The sequence below is a fragment of the Dreissena polymorpha genome, chromosome 11 (assembly GCF_020536995.1).
Source record: "Dreissena polymorpha isolate Duluth1 chromosome 11, UMN_Dpol_1.0, whole genome shotgun sequence".
NCBI classification, from domain to species: domain Eukaryota; kingdom Metazoa; phylum Mollusca; class Bivalvia; order Myida; family Dreissenidae; genus Dreissena; species Dreissena polymorpha.
This window is the reverse complement of record NC_068365.1, coordinates 17,215,116-17,235,823: the sequence shown is the minus strand read 5'-3', so window position 1 is coordinate 17,235,823 and position 20,708 is coordinate 17,215,116. Positions and strand designations below refer to the sequence as shown.

The 20,708-nt window shown below is 35.7% G+C and overlaps 1 protein-coding gene across 1 annotated transcript in view; it reads right to left on the bottom strand.

Moving 5' to 3' along the window:
• The window catches only part of LOC127851046 (ubiquitin-conjugating enzyme E2 S-like), a 60,931-nt gene that overhangs the window by 34,613 nt on the left and 5,610 nt on the right, over nucleotides 1-20,708 (bottom strand). The window lies entirely within an intron of this gene.

Below are 20,708 nucleotides of genomic sequence, written 5' to 3'. Positions count from 1 at the left end.
TATTTCACATCATCATATTACGAGTATGAAAATAATGGCAATTATGGTGTCTGTATGATGATCTTTTGAAGAAGAGAAAACTGTTGAAGTGTTCTGTTCTGAGAAAAATGTAAAACAGCAAAGTCAGTGGTCTGTGAAAGATGCGAAGTTTCTATCTTATCACATACTATCCACAAATGTTGTGAAAAATTCATGAGACTAGTAAAACTTTTACCCCAAAAATTGGAAAATATATAATTCCTTAAGTTTATTGAGTTCAAATCAAACTTCTGTTTTATTTAGATCTGCCTTCTGATTGGTTTAATCAAATAAGGCACTTATTAAATATCATAGCAAATACATTTATATAAAATAATGCATTCAAGATATCTCATAATTGATGGCAATGTCTGCTGCAGGAAAAGGTTTGGATTCCAAATCTACCTTACATTATTAAGGATATACACAGGCAAACTAACAAAACATAGCAATGCCATTCGAAACCGATTTTAAGTCGGTCACATATTCATGCTGTTTGCAGCAAACGCAAGATTGGCTTTGGGCAGTGTAGGAGAACTACATTGTGCTTCCAACGCTAACCGATGGCGAAGCACAGTGTTTTTTCACCATTTTAGAATGGGGCCGGGTCCTTTTGGATTGGGAAATATTGCGTACTTTTGTTGATGATTTAATGCTTACAAATACTTTAAAAATGACTGTTAGTGATTTCAGTATGATATTTTCTAAGGTTCTACTTTTAGAGCTCATGATTTGTAGATAATTGACATGTTTAGACTTATTAAAAGAAATATTCTTTGTTGGAAACCTTCTATAAAGAATTTTTAGGTCCCATCTGGGAAAAATGTATACCGGTACTTATTTCAATTTGGAATGGGTCCTCATACCGGACCAAAATTTGAACCAAAAAAAAACAACACTGGAAGACCATTTTCTTGTAAATGTTCAGATATCGTCGTGGTAAATTCACATGGAACATATTTTGTCAGACAAAAAACTAGACTATTGTCAAGCAATATGGTCCCCTACGGGTGAAACTCCACCATTGTCAGAATTGTATTTATTTATTTTTGTATTTGTTGCCATAGGAACCAGAAATTTTTACGAAGGAACAAAATGAAATGACGTGCATAATCTCCATATTGCCATCTATCCATGTTTCAAGTTTCATGAAAAACTATTAAGAACTTTTAAAATTATCACAGGATCCAGAAAAGTGTTACAGACTGACTGACTGACATACTGACAGACACACAGAGCGCAAACCATAAGTCCCCTCAGGTTTCACCAGTAGGGGACAATAAAAACATGCATTTTGTATCTTGTTAAATCTATGCTACCAGATTACACCTAACATTGAAATTTTGGCTAGTCATAATTGCTACAACAGAGGGGGTAATCACATGATAGTGAAGATGGCAACGTCCATACCGAGACAGTTATTTTTTGCCGTTTTATACCCTTTGCTCCTTCTGTTTATTTTTTAAATGACGCTCACTTTCCAGCCATATCAGTAAAAAGGTGATTAGCCTTTATTTCGCATTTAAATTCGCTTTGTATCTGGACTTTACTCCCCGCAAATTTTCTTAGTGAAGCCCTAATTTAGGTCATCCCGCTAAGAAATTTTGCACCGAGTAAAGTCGAGATATATAGCGATTATTACAATGAAATAAGTCAGTAACTTTCTTCCTAATATGGTTGGAATGTGAGTGGAATACAAAACAATAATACAAGTAATACAGGGACTGGTATAAAGCGACGAAGAATACCTGCCTTGGCATGGCATCACCATCTTGTTTGTCACGTGATTACCCCCTCTGTACAAGCAACAATGATTTTATAGGGTAACTTAATTTACTCTTTTTTTTACGAAATATCCCTCGATTTGGAGTATCTTTGAAGCTGTAAGCTTAAACAGTTCAGTTGGCTTGTGTACATTATTTATGATTGTAAACAGGGCTTTTTTTCCTTCTTTGGGACCCGCCGAAAATCCGCCCTTTCCCCTCGGATTTTTTTCACCAAGCAGGTAAATTTTCCCCCAGAATTCCTTTTTTCCCCTAATTTTTTTTTTTAACTTTTAATACATAAGTTAACCTGATCCAGTGTAGAAAATATAACATATTGCATAATTAAATTATCTGTTGCATTGAATTTGTATTAAAAACAGCAAACTATGTTGAATTGATTATTTAAGACTCTTCCTTTCCCCCAAAATCCGGCGTTTCGCGTGAATTTCTCTCCAAAAATCCGGCGATGCAGGCAATTTTTTTCCCTTCAAAAAAGGCCAGGCCCTTACCCAAAATCAGATAAAAACGCCTGGTAAAATATAATTGCGTTCGTGCTGTTTCTTTATTTGTTATATAAATGAAAGAGAAACAGTTTTTAGGTCAAATACATTAATTTTAAGTTTAAAAGTTAGTCTCAAATGTAAAAAAAGTCCCCAAGTGAGCTAAGTCCAACTTTTTTCCATACCTCAGTCACCAGAACATTGAGTAATCAGTTTAATGAAATCTGTAAACTACTTATAACTTGACATACACAAATGATTGAAGCAGCGATTTAAACAACATTTTTTAAATATTTTGGGAATGGAACCGGGTTCCTTTAGATTTTACAAGAGCACCGCCTTGCGGGTGCAGACCGCTCATCTATTTTCTTTTTAAAGGTAAAGGGACTCTCATTTTCAATCACAAAGGAGGGAGGGGTGGAGTGAAGAGGGGTGTATAGTGTGGGGGGTGTTGACATTTATTACATTATTTTCCAAAAATGCGAAAAAAATGCAACAAAAAAAAGATTCTTGTGTGCGATGGTTGGACGGTATTTCAAACATAAAATATGAAATTTGGGGGGTGGGGGGGGTGGGGGTGGGGTATAGTGTGAGGGTGTGGTGGTCATTTGTGAGCTGATCTAAAAAAAAAAAATAAAAAATAAAAAAAAAATTAGGTGTGGGGGGGGGGGGGGGGGATTCGGGTGGGGGGAGGGGTGGGTTGGGATTCTTGGGTGCGATGGTTGGACGGTATTTCAAACATAAAATAATAAAAATAAATATTTGTGTTTTTAACCGTTTCAAAGTTTGAGGGTGGCGTGGTCATTTGTGAGATGATTTTTAAAAACAAATATTAAAAAAAATAGGGGGGGGGGGGGTAGGGGGGGGAGGGTACGAGGGATGGTTTGGGTGGAGTCTATTGTGGTATGTCAGGTAAAAGTAGTTTTGTCTCAATCAAATCTTATCATAAATAAAGAAGTTATGGCAATTTTAGCAAAATTTAATAATTTGACCTTGGGAGTCAAGATCATTCAAAGGTCAAGGTAAAATTCAACTTGCCAGGTACAGTAACCTCATGATAGCATGAAAGTATTTGAAGTTTGAAAGCAATAGCCTTGATAGTTAAGAAGTAAAGTGGATCGAAACACAAAATTTAACCATATATTCAAAGTTACTAAGTCAAAAAAGGGCCATAATTCCGTAAAAATGACAACCAGAGTTATGCAACTTGTCCTTTTACTGTACCCTTATGATAGTTTGCGAGTGTTCCAAGTATGAAAGCAATATCTATGATACTTTAGGGGTAAAGTGGACCAAAACACAAAACTTTACCAAATTTTCAATTTTCTAAGTATAAAGGGCCCATAATTCCGTCCAAATGCCAGTCAGAGTTACATAACTTTGCTTGCACAGTCCCCTTATGATAGTTAATAAGTGTTGCAAGTATGAAAGCAATAGCTTTGATACTGTAGGAATAAAGTGGACCTAAACACAAAACTTAACCAAATTTTCAATTTTCTAAGTATAAAAAGGGCCCATAATTCTGTCAAAATGCCAGTCAGAGTTACATAACTTTGCCTGCACAGTCCCCTTATGATAGTTAGTAAGTGTTGCAAGTATGAAAGCAATAGCTTTGATACTTACGGAATAAAATGGACCTAAACACAAAACTTAACCAAAATTTTCAATTTTCTAAGTATAAAAAGGGCACATAATTCTGTAAAAATGCACGCCAGAGTTATCTAACTTTGCCTGCCTAGTCCCCTCATGATAGTAAGTAAGTGTACCAAGTTTGAATGCAATAGCATTGATACTTTCTGAGGAAAGTGGACCTAAACGCAAAACTTAACCAAAATTTTCAATTTTCTAAGTATAAAAAGGGCACATAATTCTGTCAAATTGCACGCCAGAGTTATCTTAATTTGCCTGCCCAGTCCTCTCATGATAGTAAGTAAGTGTACCAAGTTTGAATGCAATAGCATTGATACTTTCTGAGAAAAGTGGACCTAAACGCAAAACTTAACCGGACGCCGACGCCGACGCCAAGGTGATGACAATAGCTCATAATTTTTTTTCAAAAAATAGATGAGCTAAAAAAATCACTTCACTTTTTGACGATGCTGCGAAGCATCGTCTAAGTTATCATATCTTGAAAAAATTCTTCACAATGGCAACCTATGTAAAAGTCCGAGCCAGTCCGATTGAGATAGCTCGATTTTTCTAATCGGCATACCTCGCTGATTATCATTGATAAAGGTATAGGAAGCTCAGCTATAAATAGGACAGCTTATTCTGGGAAAAGATTTAATAATAGTTTGAAAACGTTAATTTTAAATCAGTTATATTCAATCCATTATATGTTTATAGATTAATGAAACAACAATTCATTTTCTGTATCGTTTTTGACATTTGTCGGTATTCAGTAAATAAATTGCGAATTAAAACGTGTATAATTAACTTTCAACGCGATCATGAGTGTAAAGAAAACGAATTATTTCGAACCTGCCATTTGTAAACGTAGTAGCGACTATTGTATATAAACAGCATAATAGCCGTATCATATCTGTGATACTCGCTCTTCTGCGTGCTTTCTCATTTTGCATATTTAATAAACTTTTCAAACATAAATTACAGAGCCACATCAGTGCACATACTATGTTTGACAATTCATTCGTTTGTTGGATACTGTTTGCTGTTTTAAACACATATTAGGTCATATCGCGGAGATTTAGTTAACCTTACCATGTGTTCATGGGCGAACTCACGTATTCAAGTGCTCTTACAACTATGTGCTCATACCCACTTTCGATCGGGAATCATCATGAAATTATTGCCGTACTTAACGAACAAACATGCATAAGCTTATTGAATTAGAGAAAAAGAACAATAATCAAAAGAGAAAAAGTATATGTTCATGTGAAATCATGTCAGTACACAAAGCATCATTAACTTAGGAAAGGAAACAACGAAATATAGTGTTTGGTTTGATATACATGTGAAATTAAAGAGCATGGTGTAATTAAAGAGCATGTCAAGTTTTGAATTTATATGCTGAAACGTAATGTTATAACCCACAAACGTTTTACTGTAACAGACAGTTTTTAAGATAAGTGGTACAGAAAATACACGTCGAATACCTTTTTAAAGATATTTCTTGTTATATTTGATCGAGAATGTAACCCGCCTCCCAGTTTCGCTGATAGGATCAAGTTCCCCACGGATACTACTTCCCCGTACCCCCAATTTTTTTTACATACCCTACATTTTTCGTACCCAATTTTTTCTGTACCCAATTTTTTTTCGTACCCAAATTTTTGCTCGTAACCAAATTTGTTTTCGTACCCAATTTTTTTCCTACTCAATTTTTTTTTGGAACCAAATCTTTTTACGTTCTTAATTTTTTTTTGGCATAATTGTTGTACCCAAAATTTTCGTACCCATTTTTTTTCCTGCCCAAAATTTTCGTACCCACATACACAAGTGTGGTGATGTAGATAAACTTAAATAGATGCTTTTATATCAATCCTCTTCAAAAGCATCGTCACACCAGTACTGTCAGTACTTTGATATACCTATGTTGCCAGCTGGTATCATGCTACTAACCTTTGATAAATGTATATCTATGTAAATCACATTTAAATATTATAGCCTTAGTGCAAACATGTACAAACAAGAGCTGTCAGAGGACAGCGCGCTCGACTATTCGAGTGCTTGACAGTATAACATAAGCCATCATGGGGAAATTGTTCATATTCAATAATTTATTAGACGATCTTTCAAAAATAAAAAAAGGAAAAAAAAAATATATAAAATTTGGGGGGGGGGGGGGTAGTGGGGGTGAGAGCGGGATATAATGTGGGGTGGGGTAATTTATTAGATGATGTTTAAAAAAAAACTTTTTTTTTTTGGGGGGGGGGGGGTGGGTTGGGGGTTGAGAGGGGGGTATAATGTGGGGTGGGGTAATTTATTAGATGATGTTGAAAAAAAGGGGGGGGAGGGGGGTGGTGGGTTAGAGGGGGTATAATGTGGGGTGTTGTAATTTATAAGATGTTTAAAAATATAATTGGGGTGGGGGGGGGGGTGAGGTTGCGGGGGGGGGGGGGGGGGGGGGGGAAGGGGGGGGTGATGTTGGTTAACAAGTATGCAAAATATATAAGCAATATGTCAAGGGACAATGAAAACTAGGCGTATGCGTTCTTGAGTTATCATCCGGAAACCATTTTACTATTTCGGGTCACCATGACCTTGACCTTTGACCTAATGACCTCAAAATCAATAGGGGTCATCTGCGAGTCATGATCAATCTACCTATGAAGTTTCATGATCCTAGGAATATGCGTTCTTGAGTTATCATCCGAAAATCATTTTACTATTTAGGGTCACCGTAACCTTGACCTTTGACCTAGTGACCTCAAAATCAAAAGGGGTCATCTGCGAGTCATGATCAATCTACCTATGAAGTTTCATGACCCTAGGCGTATGCGTTCTTGAGTTATCATCCAAAAACCATTTTACTATTTTGGGTCACCGTGACCTTGACCTTTGACCTAGTGACCTCAAAATCAATAGGGGTCATCTGCGAGTCATGATCTATCTAACGATGGAGTTTCATGATCCTAGGCGTATGCGTTCTTGAGTTATCATCCGGAAACCATTTTACTATTTCGGGTCACCATGACCTTGACCTTTGACCTAGTGACCTCAAAATCAATACGGGTCATCTGCGAGTCATGATCAATCTACCAATGAAGTTTCATGATCCTAGGCGTTTGAGTTCTTGAGTTATCATCCGGAAACCATTTAACTATTTCGGGTCACCGTGACCTTGACCTTTGACCTAGTGACCTCAAAATCAATAGGGGTCATCTGCGAGTCATGATCTATCTAACAATGAAGTTTCATAATCCTAGGCGTATGCGTTCTTGAGTTAGCATCCGGAAACCATTTTACTATTTCGGGTCACCGTGACCTTGACCTTTGACCTAGTGACCTCAAAATCAATAGGGGTCATCTGCGAGTCATGATCAATCTACCTATGAAGTTTCATGATCCTAGGCGTAAGCATTCTTGAGTTATCATCCGGAAACCATTTTACTATTTCGGGTTCTCAGTGACCTTGACCTTTGACCTAGTGACCTCAAAATCAAAAAATATATCCTGTATTCAGGGAGAAGATGGAACATTTATATATGAACCTGAAAATATTCTTAAGGAAGCAAACTGCTTTTACAAAACTTTATATTCAGAACAACCCACAACCAACCCTGATCTCAAAAATGAATTTAAAAATGATGAATTGCCCAAATTAACAAATTTAGAGGCGGACATGTTAGAGGGTATTCTTTCCTTACAAGAGGTGGCAGTTACGCTTAAACACATGAAAAATGACAAAAGTCCAGGCTCCGATGGATTCTCTGCAAATTTCTTTAAAGTTTTTTGGAAAAAATTGGGGGTATTTGTTGTAAGAAGCATTAATTATTCATATAATATAGGGTCACTTTCAATAACTCAAAAGCAGGGAATTATAACTTGCATTCCAAAGGAGGGTAAGCCTAAACAATTTTCAAAAAATTGGAGACCAATTTGCCTGTTGAACACAGTTTATAAATTAGCATCAGGAACGATAGCTAACAGACTTAAGTCAACCTTAAACAAATTAGTGAAAAATGACCAAACTGGTTTCATTAAAGGCAGGTACATGGGAGATAACACACGATTATTATATGATATTATGAGCTATACTGAGTGCAACCAAATCCCTGGCCTACTGATGCTAATTGATTTCGAAAAAGCGTTCGATACTTTATCATTTAGTTTTATAAAACAAGTGTTTGATTTTTTTAACTTTGGGCCAATGTTTAAGAACTGGATAGCGCTTTTTTTTAATAATATGGAAAATGCAGTCCAGTTGAATGGGTTTTTGTCAGACTTCTTTATAATAGGACGAGGTTGTCGTCAGGGAGACCCTATTTCAGCATATATATTAATCCTTTGTGCAGAAATACTAGCTATTAAAATAAGAAAATGTAAGCAAATGAAGGGAATAACAATTGACAACGAAGAATATAAGATATCACAATTTGCTGATGATACCTATTTATTATTATAATATTAATGGACGGGTCGGAAGAAACCTTGAATATTGCATTACAATTGTTGCACTCCTTCTCACAATATTCAGGCCTGAATGTTAATTTTGAAAAAACTCATGTTGTCTGGATAGGAGCCTTAAAATACAGCACACGATCCATAAAAACAAGATGGAAACTAGTATGGGGATGTACCCAATTTAAATTATTAGGTTTAACTTTCGATGTTGATCTACCTAAAATGATTGAGCTAAATTATAATGACAAATTAGTTAAATTAGAAAATATCATTGCACATTGGAACAGAAGAGAGCTAACTCCCTTAGGTAGGATAACTGTTGTTAAGACCTTGATACTTCCAATGTTTATTCACCTGTTTGTCTCTTTGCCACAACCCGGAGAGGCTATTTGTAAAGTTTTAAATGATAAAGTTCTCAAATTTGTGTGGCAAGGGCCTTCAAAAATCAAAGCAAAAGTCATAACAAAAGATTTTGATGAAGGGGGACTCAAAATGGTGGACATAAATGCATTTATGAAAAGTTTAAAATTATCATGGATAAGAAAAGTTATTCAAGGCCAGAACAAATTTACATCCTTGGCTAGAAAGTTAATAGATTTTAATATACTATGTAATACAGGCAGTTTATACGCAATTTCAGCTGTTAAAAATATAACCAACGCTTTTTGGATAGATGTTTTAACAATATATTCTGACTTTGTTAAGAGTATTAATATTGACTCTGTCGATAAACTTGTAGATATGCCTTTGTTTTTTAATAACTGTTTATTTATCAACAATAAATACATTTTTTGGAAATATTGGTATGATGATGGCATTCGGTTTGTTAAAGATATTATTAAAGACAGTGGGCAGATTTTGTCACTGCAAGAGCTACAAGCCAAAATGAATAAACCTGTAAACTTTTTACATTATGAAGGTATAAAAAAGGTTCTTTCCACATACATTGTCTCGGTGCAAAATGTAAAATTAAAAGATTATAAAGTACATTCATATCCAATTTTGTCGACCTATATAAAACCTATCATTCTGAATTCTTGTAATAAGTTACTATACAATATGTTAAAAGAGAACACTGAAATCCCCACATGCCAAGCAAAATGGAATGAATACTTTGCAGATGATTCCATACAATGGAAAAATGTCCACGGACAAGTGTTTAAAAAAACGAATAATACATATATTCAATGGTTACAAACTAGAATTATCCACAGAATATTGGGAACAAACTCACTCCTTTATAAAATGGGCTTGTCCGATAGTAAAACATGCACTTTTTGCAAAATGTCAGAAGAAACAATTACCCATTTATTCTGGGATTGTAACACAGTAAAAATACTTATTAAAGATATCTCGGATAGCTTAAAAAGCGCAAATATGCAAATAGTAATAAACAGCAAAATGTTCCTTCTTGGTGATACAAACGTTAATGACAACTGCTTTATTCTTTTCATGGAAGTTAAAAAGTACATTTTTGAATGCAAAAGGAAAGAAGTAATTCCAAATTTTCAGGGACTTAAGGCTAGCCTAAAATTATCTTTAAATATATATGCAAACACAACAAATGAATCAAATAAAGGAATTTTTTGGATAGTTATAAAACTAATATGTAATTCATAAATGCATGAATAACAAAAATGACTGTTATTAACTCGCAATATATATGAAACTTGCAAAATGTGTTTTCTTAATCAAGTGTCACTATGTTGTTTGGATATTGATCATAAAGTTTATATTGATTGTGTTGTAAACTGCACTCTAAGTGTAAAATCAAACTTTGTTAAAAAGGTCCATTTTTAATGAAAATAGCAAATGTACTAGGTTTTATCACTTTGAACACTGTAGCCATAGTTGTTGTAAATCTGATCCTTTTCTTGTTCAAGAATTTACACATAATATTATTGTGCTATACATAAATAATTACTTAAGTTAAGTAAAAAGGTTGAAGGAAGTATGATCCTAAATCAGCTTGAGTAATGATTGTATTAATATAGCGAAAACAAATTACATATGGTAATTTATGTATATGAACGAACATGCCTTTGCAAATTGTGTGTATATGTATATATTATGAATGAATAAAAGCATTTAAACAGAAAAAAAAAAAAAAAAAAAAAAAAAAAAAAAATCAAAAGGGGTCATCTGTGAGTCATGATCTATCTAACAATGAAGTTTCATAATCCTAGGCGTATGCTATCTTGAGTTAGCATCCGGAAACCATTTTACTATTTCGGGTCACCGTGACCTTGACCTTTGACCTCAAAATCAATAGAGGTCATCTGCGAGTCCTGATCAATGTACCTATGAAATTTCATGATCCTAGGCCCAAGCGTTCTTGAGTTATCATCCGGAAACCACCTGGTGGACGGACCGACCGACAGACCGACCGACATGTGCAAAGCAATATACCCCCTCTTCTTCCAAGGGGGGCATAAATATGAAAGCAATATGTCAAGGGACAAAAAAAATATTTGGGGTAGTACGAAAAATTTAACATTTGAACGCTAACACTAACACAGACGCCGGGGTGGGTAGGATAGCTCCACTATATATATATTTCATATATAATAGTCGAGCTAAAAAAATGAATTACACTGTAATGAGAGACTAAGTAAAAAAATCACTCATAAAAGGTAATCGACTCGAAAATTCCCCCTCATGACGGCTGTGGGTGGCTTACGCTGGCAGCAAGAGAGGGCCCTGGTCATAGTCACCAGTGTTGTTCTTTTATGAAATACTTGGCCCCAATTCCCCCATCTCTAGACTATATATTTTCCCCCAAAATATTTGAAAAATTCCCCTCTCGGAAGTGTAATTCGATTTTAATCAATACCTCATTTAAATACGTCTTTCGTTACAAATTTATTTAATATAATTTTCCTGAACTGCCACATCCGCGTGTTTACTTTCTTTTAGCCTTTACTCATTAACCGCAAACCGTACATAGTTCACTATCACAACTTTTGCTTTACGTATTCCACCATGTCGCACAACAAAACAACTTGCTAAGCATTGAAATTTCCCCTTTAACGCGCAAATTTCCCCCCTCACTGGACCTGACCCCTTTCCCCCAACACTGAAAAAAACACTGGTCACATACATATATATCAGGGATCATATTTTTGTCGGTTTTGTCGGTCCTAGACCGATTGAGGTCATGAAAGACCGATTGAAAATCCCAAACAGTCGGTCTGATTCTGTTTGCTAAAATTTCCATATCATGAAATCGATTACACAGTGCACGTGTACCCTAATTACATTCTTATCTCGATAAGGTGTGATAAACCATTCGCTGCAGTCTCTAAACCAGTCAGGACCAGATTATTGCACGTCAGCCGACTAGTATCAGAGTATGGACCCAAGCAGCGAAGATTCCTGCGGCTGTGTATTAATCACGCGTGAATAACCCCGTGTCAATATCAATCGATAATTTCACTGGCTTATACCTAGCACAATCGGTCCGTAAGGTGAACTCGTCCAGGATAAAATCGTTGACAGTTACTTCGGAGATACAAACCTCGATGTTATCCTCGTGGAAATAGTACAATTCGTGCATGATACAGTAAACTGTCATGTAAACAAAGAAGAAAATTGGATATTCTTCAATAACTGTGGACGGACCTTATAAACTGAAAGCACGCACTGTAATTAAACAAAATATGCCGATACATTTTCCACCAGCGTAATAATTCGGCAATAAATAAATAAAAGTCGCGGATCTGATCGACAGAACAGCCGAAAGTTATTTTTATGGGCGGAACTTCACATAAAATAGTACACAAGAAAAATAATATACATTGTATAAATCTTCAGTAAAAATCGTGTTAGTGTATAAATCTTCAGTAAAAACCGTGTTAGAATTGAAATAATTCGTGTTCTTTATTGTTTGTTGTTGAATAACCCACGACCGAAAGTTTAGATGCTTGGTTTCAAATCATTTAATCCCTACGCATCTTAACTATCGGCCGTGGGTTATTCAACTACAAACTACAGTCCAACCCCTACTTCCTGTCACCCCTCATCGCGTGTGTGCCTCGACCGTCCATAAACACTATATAATGCACCCCTCTTAAGCGGTAACCCCGTTTCTTCCGCCAGCGGCCAGCTATTTTGCATCCCAAATGTTAAATTTTCCCCATATCACCTATTATATCACCTATTATTACTGGAAAAGAGATTAATTTATAATTTATTATTTGTAGTTGTTGAATCATACTATTTTAAGCACACATTACATGTATGACAGTTATCGGCCAATTAAAAGTTAAAAAGAACAACGAAACTTTTAGCCGAAATCAACTGATCTACATGTTCTCTGAGCTACAAAGTTTTTATAAAAAAATCAATACACACACGCTTTTCACGTGACATTGTACATTGGTGCATAATTTTCGCGCGCCTTTGTCGGGACAAAGGAAATATATGAGGACTTTTTTTATGCTAGAATTTGTAAACGTCTCGTTAACATAAAACAATCGGGAGTGTGTTTCGGATAACAAATTATTACGGTATTCTCATTTGGGAATTAAACAAAGCATTAATATTTGTTTTTATATTTACAATTATTTCAATATATTAATTTTGATAAAACCCTTTACGCGGCGAAAAAATGTTTTTATTATTTATGCATGAAAAGCACGTTTGCCAGGAGGATTACACCCGGTTGCTATAATCAGTCTGATAAGTAACTGGCCACGATTTTATCGTGGAGGAGATCACTGTCGGGACCAATTCGTGAGGTAGGTATTGCAAAGCCATAAAACTGCAATAAACCAATTAAATTATCGATTGATAGTGACACGGGAGTTATTCTCGCATAACTGATTCACAACTGTTCCCATCTTAAGTGCATTGGGACCATACAACGCGCATATAAACAATTAAATCATGAGAATGATTCTTTTTCATTGACTTGATTCTGATGATGATATTGATGATGATTAGAAAGATCATATTATTTTTTTGAATGAAAATTTTGTTTTATAGCTGATTTTAGAAAGGAAGAAATACAATTATTTTAAGTCTATACATTGTTTAGTATATGTACACATATTTACCATTTTGTTTATACAAAAATTGGAACAGTTGGCCATGCACTCATGAACTCCAGACTCCCTATGACCCAAGCCCCCGCTTAAGCAGCCAATTTGGCCGTTTCCCTTGACTGGCTGCTTAAGAGGGGTTGGACTAAGTCTGTATAACGTACATGAATTCTTTCTTAACTATTTGGTTTTGTTATTGTCAGTAACAAACCTACGCACAGACATTTGTTTGGTTCAATGCATGTTTGTAAGCTATTATCGAGTTGACAACAATTTAAAACATCGGTATAGATTTACACAGACTAATAATACTGACAATGATGAAAAACAGTCAGATAAAACAGCACACGAAACAATCAATGTCAATGAAATAGCAAATGATAAAACAAAATGAGAAAACTCGTATGTTCCGTTTCAGGGCTTTTTTTCCTTCTTTGGGACCCGCCGAAAAAAAGGCCCTTTCCCTTCGGATTTTTTTCCCCTCAGCAGGTTAATTTTCCCCCAGACTTCATTTTTTTCCCCCTTTAAAAAAAAAGTTGTTTTTTTAACTTTAAATACATAAGTTAACCTGATTCAGTGTAGAAAAAAATAACATATTGCATAATTAAATTATCTGTTGCCTTGAATTTGTTTTAAAAACAGCAAAATATGTTAAATTGATAATTTAAGACTTTCCTTATTTTCCCCAAAATCTGGAATTTAGCGTGATTTTTTCCCCCAAATCAGGAATTTCGCGCATTTTTTTTCCCTCAAAAAAGGCCAGGCTCTTTCCCCTAAATCAGATAAAATCCCCTGCATTTAAAAATAATGCCTAAGGGAATTTAACTTGTACATTTATTATACCATCTTCATGAATAGCAAAATCAATGGTATATATTTTAACGTAATTTGTCATGATTTCGGATATAAATTTTCGGACACTTTTTCCCCATTTAATAAATCTGGACCGATTGATGTTGCAGGAAAATATGATCCCTGATCTATATATACGAAAAACCACACAATTTGTTCAACTAACTTTTTTGTTTATATATTTTGTATCACAAATGGACAATTTTGAGGGTTTAGGGAGGGAGAGGGGTAGCAGCTGGGGGGGGGGGGGATAGCAACTAATGTCGAGTGCCCCTGTGGTTAAATGAAGAGGACCCGAACAATTGAATGGAATTGGGATAAATTTGGGATAATTTCTGTTGAAGTAAGAGTTAGAAATGCAATTATACTTTTTTCCTCATTTTTGTCATGTCTGTATTATTTTCAGGAATAGTAATGTTAGTGATTTCATCTCGAGAGCCCCGTTTTAAAAATAAACAAAGTGATTAAAATAAGGCGATATTCCATACAAGGGAATTCTATGATGCATTTATTACCAAGTTACATGAACACATTATTCAGAAGACAGTTTGTATTTCCAGGCTTTTTCCGCTCCATTTTGGGAATATGCCACACTGGAATTTTGGGAATTTAGCGTCGTGAAAACCCCCATTTAGGGAAAAAAATTATTCGCAAAATTGGCTCAATTGGGAAAAATTATCGCATGTAAATAGTGTTTCTTATATTTCAGAGAAGCCGTTAACTGGTAAATAACGACTATTTTGATAACTTATTATTAAAATTTTACAAAGTATTATGAACATGTAAGATAAGTGCAGGTTTTTTAATCTGAATTTGGGGAAAAGGCCTGGCCTTTTTTTAGGTGAAAAAAATTGTGCAAAGCGCCGGATTTTGAGGAAAATAAGGAAAATTTTAAATAATCATTAACATATTTTACAGTTTTAAAAACAAATTCAAGGTAACAGATAATTTAATTATGCAACACTTTCTATTTTCTACACCGGATCAGGTTAACATATATTTTAAGGTAAAAAAAAAAAAAAAAAATATTTTTTTTTTTTTTTTTTTTTTTGGGGAATTGGGAATATTTTTTTTCAATTGGGAAAAAAACAACCAGATTTGCATTGGGAATGGGGCCGAATTTCGGACCAGTGGCATAGGGCGAAAAAAGCCTGATTTCGCACTAGAAACAAATCATCATTGATTCAGACTTTACAATTCTTCACAAGTCATATTCCGATGTATATACACACTCTAAAAATGGTTTTAGGTACAAAATTTACGCAAAAATATTAGGCTATTTCAATCACTGGACATTGTCCAATCCAGGGTTTTCCACAGGCCATTTAACGGTCCCTCGCCGGGGCGCTTGAATTTCGAAATCAGAGTCCCCGGGGCGCTTGAAATTTTCCGATCAGTGTATTTTTACAGTAAAAGAAAATCGAGAATGTTAAGAAAATCAAGGTTTCTTTATCAGTGTATCAATATTCCCTGTTTAAAAAGAGCACTCAGGCTTTTTCCGCCCTATGCCATGGGTCCAGAGTGAGCACTGCTAGCCACATTACACAGTCATTTATGCTGGCACGGATGTATCACAGGAAACTCTCAGGTAACTTTCCAGTTGTCAAACTGTGATGTTCATCGTCCAATCGGTTATGCGAATGCTTATGAGGGCGGGGTTAACTATCAACAATTATTTTTGATTGACGTCGGCCACGAAGTAAGAGTTTATCGCAGCTTGATTAGCAAAGAGTTGTACCATTCACGTAATATAAAACCGGTAACTAGAACAGTACATTAAAGACGGTTTCGGGCATCATCATCACACCTTTTTACTGTAAACAAGTGTTACTCATTATATGTGATCAGGGGTTTTTTTTACTAAGAAAGTGACGCCGATATTCGGCGTCTTCCCCTACCAGAATTTTTCCCCTAAAAATACCATTTCCCCTCCAAAAATATAATTTTTCACCAAAATATAATATTTTACCCTCAAAGAAATTTTTTTTTTCTTTTGGGAAGTCGACGCTTATCCAATTTGTACCATGTACAACGATCTCTCTCTCTCTCCCGACGAACACTCAAATCTGGGAATCCCAGTGATTCTATATATAGCTCTTAAATTACGTCATGGAAACCGGGCAACTAATCGTATTAATCATGTGACTATTTTACTGGATTCCGGTCTTGCGCGAGAAGGGTGTTTCGTCAATTAATTACCGGAAACCAGTCGAATTTTCATCCGGGTTATGTGAAAGCCAAGATATAAACGTTAAAACAGAAAAAGTCTCACAATTGGCGTTCATACACGAACAAAATAAAACGTTCGGACTCAGAAAATATTTATTGCGTTGACGTATTTTTTAAGAATGAATCATCAAAAACCGTTGAAACCCAGCAGGATTCGGAGGTACATGTAATCAACATTCGATTAATACTGTCGGATTATTGTGAAAGTGAAAGTAGACAATCGGCAGCTGCCGCACCTTTCCCTTCCAATACTGTAGCAGATCTAGATCGTCAACCCATTCATCATGAAATTGAAATCACAATATTGACATCGTTCCCCGGCCCAAGTTGAAAACATTTCCAATTATTAGATCTACCCCTGCAACTTTATTTAGGACTTTGACTTTAATATCATACTTGTTCATGTGTTTAAGAACAAAAAGGTCAGAGACATGACTCTTTTTCTAAAAAAAAACCTGAAGTCTGTAGGTCAGTTATAGACATTGAAATGAACAGTTTTTATTTTTTCCCCAAATATGTCTCTTTCGCGCTCGATTTTCCCCTTTTACCCAGCGTCTTCCCCTTTTCCTAAAAAAAAACCCTGGTGATATGCCCTTGTTTTCATAAAAAGAAATATGAACAAGTTGATAGTATATATTATTATTTCAAAACCACTTCGCGTGCCGAAAAACGAAATCTGGTTGGCTCAAAGAAATTTTGAGCCAGCGCTAGCCCTGATATTCATTGCATCTTTCATAATTTAGTATGTTTGCAAAGATTAAATTGAAATAGAATTGAGATATAATAATCATGAGACACATCATTCTATTAAAAAAAAACAAGGGACAAAATTGTCACAAAACCAGGTTTTCATTGAGAGAAAAAAGTCTGATAAAGGGAGACAACTCAAACTGAAATTTTGAATTGAACAAACAAAATTAACCCCCTTTGTTTCAAAATAAATATATTTTTAGTCGTGGCGACCTTGACCTTGGAGATATTGACGTGATTCTTTTGTGCCGCACACCGTCCCATGATGGTGAACAAATGTGCCAAATGATTATAAAATCTCATCAAATGACATAGATATGGCCCAGACAAGCTCATTTATGGCCATTTTTGACCTTTGAACTCAAAGTGTGACCTTGACCTTGACACCGTCCAATGATGGTGAACAAATGTGCCAAATGATTTTAAAATCTGACAATGAACAACATAGTTATGGCCCGGACAAGCTTGTTCCGCCCGCCCGCCCGCATTCGCCAATCTAATAACCAGTTTTTTCCTTCGGAAAACCTGGTTAAAAAAGGGGGGGGGGGGAAAGTAAACTTTTTAGGTGGGGGACTGCTGCCGAATTTTGGCGGCAGATTTAATAGATTGAGGGCCCTGATACGTGATTATCTGGTAATGAGTAACGACTGGAAAAGTAGTAAGTATGCAGTAATAGATAGAAGGTATGGTTGATAGGGATATATTAAGGAATTGATCGAGACGGGATTATGCGTATCTACGCGGGAAAGGGTAAAATATAAATAAAGGGTAAAATATAAATAGTCACTTAATTACGCATGTTCTCATTCAATGATTCCATTAATCAGTTTGACTGGTGTTTGGTTTTATTTTAAAGCAAATTGAATTATTATCATGTTTAAAAAATATCAAAAGAACTTCAAAAATACATCAGCCTTTAAAAATAACAGATTATTATCGTATTATTACTAGGACAATCGCCGGTGAATTTCTGAATTGTCGGCATGTGGCTTCAGAACAAAAGGCCACTGGGTGTGTTTATTGCCCAATCTACCAATAAACAAGGTGTGCTTCTGTAATTTACTACCGGTGTTTTGATAAGCATCATGTGTCAACCGTGAAAAGTATTGTATATTCGTAAACAAATTTTAAGTAGCAAAGTAGGTCACGTAGCAGAACGAGATTACAGAATAAGCGAAAGTACAACAATTATTAATAATTAAGTTGAACAAACGTCTTCAAATTTCAATACGCAAGAATAATTGATTAAAACACATGGAAATCAAACTGTAATAAGGATCAGTTTGTTTTAACCCAATGCGTACAATATCCCTTACAGACTCTTTTATTATTTTTTTAAATTACTTCTTCCATTTTTCATGAATCATAAATACATTTTCGGAAAACGCTTCTAATTAAATACGCTTCTAGATTGGTCATTTTTTTTAAACATTACGAAGTGCCGCGATGCGGGAACATCCCGGAACGTGATCTACGCATGTTCAGTTTGAATAACCTCGTCTTGATTGGGCGTCAATTGCATCATTACTTTAAATAGCAACATACCCGGATGTTAACACGACAGTTTAGAACAAGGGCTGTTTGTAAAACATGCATGCCCCCCATATGGGCTCTAAGTTGTAGTGACAGCCATTTTGTAAATATGTTTTTTGTCACTGTGACCTTGACCTTTGACCTAGTGACCTGAAAATCAATAGGGGTCATCTGATAGTCATGATCAATGTACCTATGAAGTTTCATGATCCTAGCCATAAGCTTTCCTGAGTTATCATCAGGAAACCATTTTACTATTTCGGGTCACTGTGACCTTGACCTTTGACCTAGTGACCTGAAAATCAATAGGGGTCATCTGCCAGTCATGATCAATGTACCTATCAAGTTTCATGATCCTAGGCATAAGCGTTCTTGATTTATCATCCGGAAACCATTTTACTATTTTGGGTCACCGTGACCTTGACCTTTGACCTAGTGACCTATAAATCAAATCAATAGGGGTCATCTGCTAGTCATGATCAATCTACCTATCAAGTTTCATGATCCTAGGCATAAGGGTTCTTGAATTATCATCCGGAAACCATTTTACTATTTCGGGTCACCGTGACCATGACCTTTGACCTAGTGACCTGAAAATCAATAGGGGTCATCTGCTAGTCATGATCAATCTACCTATGAAGTTTCATGATCCTAGGCATAAGCGTTCTTGAATTATCATCCGGAAACCATTTTACTATTTCGGTTCAGTGACCTTGACCTTTGACCTAGTGACCTCAAAATCAATAGGGGTCATCTGTGAGTCATGATCAACGTACCTATGAAGTTTCATGATCCTAGGCCTAAGCGTTCTTGAGTTATCGTCTGACAACCACCTGGTGGACGGACAGACCGACCGACCGACAGACCGACATGAGCAAAGCAATATACCCCGTCTTCTTCGAAGGGGGGCATAAAAACATACATGCCATACGTCCCGGATTGTCCGGGACAGTCCCGGAAATGAAGAACTTGTCCCGCTGTCCCGGAAATCTGTCAAATGTCCCGGAATTTACAAAATCCATATATACATGTACCTTATCTTAGGCTTAACTGCACCTCGAATCTGTGTATATCTGCAGCGTCTCCATGACAATGCCTACCCGAATAGGCAGACTACGCTACGTGTCAAAATCGATCAATTAACAGGGGTCCTGTTATCATATCGATTTTCTCACGTTCGCAGTCAAACCGAAAAGGCGACATTGTTTAATGTGGTTGTTAATTGACTTTAATCTACAATGTCATTATTTCCCGCTGCGTAAGGGCAAAGGATAGCTGTTCACACATAGCAGTCCAACATCGCTAAGTAAAAAATTAAAAGCCAGGCTTTTTCCGCCCTATGCCACGGGTCCGAAATTCGGCCCCATTCCCAATGCAAATCTGGTTGTTTTTTTCCCAATTGAAAAAAAAATTCCCAATTCAAAAAAAAAAAAAAAAAAAAAAAAATTTTTTTTTTTTTTTTTTTTTTTACCTTAAAATATATAAGTTAACCTGATCCGGTGTAGAAAATAGAAAGTGTTGCATAATTAAATTATCTGTTGCCTTGAATTTGTTTTAAAAACTGTAAAATATGTTAATGATTATTTAAGACTTTCCTTATTTTCCTCAAAATCCGGCGCTTCACACGATTTTTTTCACCTCAAAAAAGGCCAAGCCTTTTCCCCAAACTCAGATTAAAAAACCTGCACTTATCTCACATGTTCATAATACTTTGTAAAATTTTAATAATAAGTTATCAAAATAGTCGTTATTTACCAGTTAACGGCTTCTTTGAAATATAAGAAACACTATTTACATGCGATAATTTTTCCCAATTGAGCCAATTTTGCGAATAATTTTTTTCCCAAAATGGGGGTTTTCACGACGCGAAATTCCCAAAATTCCAGTGTGGCGTATTCCCAAAATGGAGCGGAAAAAGCCTGAAAGCAGTT